Consider the following 3,382-nt stretch of genomic DNA (forward strand, 5'->3'; position numbering starts at 1 on the left):
AAACCACGGCTGTCTGCACTATGAAAATAAAACAGTAAGTCATATTTTTGTGCGTTTTATTCGCCGGCAATCAAAATCTGTCCCAGTAAGGGCTGTCACAAAAGTTCGAGTTCCCAAGAGATCAAAACGAAACCATGCAAAACTGACAAAAACAAAGTGTGCACTAATTTTATCCTGTTGGCAACCACCGAACGCGGTTTTAAAACAAAATGTAAGTGCGTGGTTTAAGAAGAGACCGAAGAAAATGACGCGACAAAGCAAACGCTTGCGCCGAATCGTTTAAAAAAGAACTCCTGAAAAAAAAGCCTCTTGTTGGTTTAGTTTGTTAAATTAAAGCCCAGAGGAACAAGGAGCGCTTTAAAAAGATGCAGATTTAGGTAATTTATGTCCCCCTGAAGAAGGGGAACGAGAGCACATTTAGTGACACCGGCAGTGTTTAATAAGCATCGATTCAGCAGAAGCTTGCTCATAGTAAAAAGGGGGAGGTGGTGGAGTGTGGGGGGGTGATGGGAGTCCTTGATTCAGCAAAAACGCAGCATTAACTACTCCAAGTATCGACTCAGGGATCAGAACCAAAACACTCTCCAGGGGAGGCTGATGAAATAATGAGCAAACAAGCCCTCTCCGTTTTGGCCGCGGCAATTCAATGATGTTCCAGTAGCTGCTGGGATGTTGAGAAGCGAGGGGGTCTGTGGAAAGGTGACGCACGGGTAATATCTTACCTGCTGTAGACGACCTCAGTTTGAAAACATTATTTATTTCGGACCAGCTAACAGCTGATCCCAGTGGTGACAAGATCAACGTTATTTTGGTTCCTGCCTTAAAACAACCCAAATCCCAACACACGTCATAGAGGCTGCATTACTTTCAAGCACAAATAACAGCAGCAGCAGCAAGCTGTAGCACTTCTGGCTCCGCCTGGGGCACGACCCGCTGCAATACCATAAACATTTAGTCCTAACCGTGCAACGCAAACCTGCTGGCAGAGTAAAAAATCTGGATCAGCAGCAGAATTTAATCCTAGTTTTTTTTTTGGGACAACCCCAACGTTTCCTGAAATCATCTGTGACCCCGCGAGGAGGCGTCCAGCTGTGCGGTTTCACTTTCCTACGTAACACGGCAGCACAGTCAGAGCACAAGGTCAGCTGTGGCGTTGACCTTTGACCCCACGAACCTCAAAACCAACGGGCACCATCTTTGACCCACGAGGCGCCCAGCTGTGTAGTGCCCCTCCGTTACATGGTTGCACAAGGTCATCTGTGACCGTGACCTTTGACCCACCCCTCCCCCAATCGCTTTGAAATCAACGGTGATCACCCAAGATCAGCTCCATTTTAATCTGGATGAATTGAAATTGTCACCGACTGGCTGCGACTCGGCCAATCCTTTTAGAAATTGAGCCTAAATTTGGTGCCTTAGTCGCCCCCCAACACATATGTTGAGCACTTCGTGTCAACCCTGTCTGTTAGCAAAATATCTCACGAACCGCTGGATGGGTTTTATTGAAACACTCAAAAGGCAGTCACTGGATGTGACTCTACAACCGATTCAAGATAGCCACATCAGCTTAGAGATCAGATTTTATAGATCTTCAGCTAAAATTCGGTGTGTAAGTAGCTGAGAGTCATTCAAGACACGCATCCCGAGCACAAGTGGATCGAACAAGATCATACAATGTTGTGTAACGTTACTTTTAAGATTTGACAACAAAGGCTAAAATCTTTCAAGACAAGATGATCTTAGTTTAAAGTATGGGATGAAAGCTGGCGGGTGATATGCATTCAAGGACGGCTTTTTCCTTTGTGAAGGTGCCGTTTTCTGCCCTCAGTGTGGCCAAAGAAGATCTGCAGCACCGGTGCCGCATCGTAAAGAGAAATCAGAGGCGAGGTTTATGCTTATTCGTTAGTGGATTAGTGGATTTGGATTATCTGAAATTACCCATTAGGGCCAAAGTGTGCGTTCACTGAACATCCGGCCGAACCCCCTCCTGACTGATCGCAAGCAGCAGGAACACAAACAGGTGAAGGAATAAAACTGCAGCGGCCCCCCGAGCACTGCGGAGCGCGCAGAAACCTGACGAGATGATGAATATGTCAGCAGAGCAAAGTGCTGCTAATCATCTGGCGGCGGGGTTGGAGGGAAAACAGAAGAAGGGTGCAGCTCGGGCAGGGGTGGGCTTGGACTCGGCTATTTTTACCCGGATCCCATGAAGACAGCTGAGTGCTTCAGACCCTCCCTGCCCTTCTGAAAGGGCCGTGAACCGAGGTGGACAGCGGCCCGCGCACTTTCGAGTCTGTGGTGAAATGAGGAAAGGAGGAGAACAACAGAAAGCTCTTCGACGCTTTTATTGAGGCCAGTTGTGGAGTGGGTGCGGAAAATCTCATAAGCTCATCCGCTTTAGCTGAAAGCATTACAGACTGTGGGTTCTGGGCCTCTAATCCATTTCTTTTACCTGGGTTCCTGTGACGGAACCGCCGTCGCCCTCTAAGAACCCATTCCGTCCTCGCAGACACCGAACGCCACAGGCAGGTGTCTGTTACATGTCGCATACTTCCACCCTGACGTTCCCACACCACTTCAAAGCAACCCTCTGCCCCCAACCGCAGGAGGGGTGAGGGGTGGGTGGGATAAAGGCTGACGGAGTGACGGGAACACGCGCCACAGCCACGGGGCGCCGCGTGCCACCGTGTCCCGCCTCGGACACAAAGCGTCCGGCCCCCGTCGAAAATGGAGGAACGAGCCGCATGCAAAAAAAAAAAAAAAAAAACAGGATTGAGAATTAATTACCGAACCATGTGAACAAAGCCGGGGGCTTTCTGCCACGTTATTCTTCATGCCACAACACATTAGACTAAAGCGCAACACGGCTCATGTTCTGACATTCTTTTTTCCCTTAAAGAAGGGGTCTCCAATCCTGGTCCTCGAGGGCCACCATCCTGCAGGTTTTACTTGTTTCTCTGCTCCAACACACCTGATTTGAATCAATGGGTGATTAACAGGCTTCTGCAGGACATGAAGAGGTGATTCAACCTCTGAATCAGGTGTGTTGGAGCAGGGAAACAAGGAACACATGCAGGACGGTGGCCCTCAAGGACCAGTGGAAACATAAGCACCTGCAAACAGGACTCAAGGCTAGATGAGAAAACATAAGCCTCGCACTGGATAAAAACTGGATTATAAACTTAAAGTGGAAAGGATTGGGAGAGAATATTTGCATATTCTGTCTTTTCAATAGGAAAGGAATTACAGACAAACCCAGTTTTTATTTTTTAACTTTTAAACTCCTAGATCAAGTGATCTTCAATTAAAACTTCAGCGAGTTCCAGCTGAAAAAGAACTTTCATGCACTTTTCAAAAAATAAAAAATGTAAAAGCCTTCAAA

The sequence above is a fragment of the Kryptolebias marmoratus genome, linkage group LG14, assembly GCF_001649575.2.
Source record: "Kryptolebias marmoratus isolate JLee-2015 linkage group LG14, ASM164957v2, whole genome shotgun sequence".
Taxonomy (NCBI): Eukaryota; Metazoa; Chordata; class Actinopteri; order Cyprinodontiformes; family Rivulidae; genus Kryptolebias; species Kryptolebias marmoratus.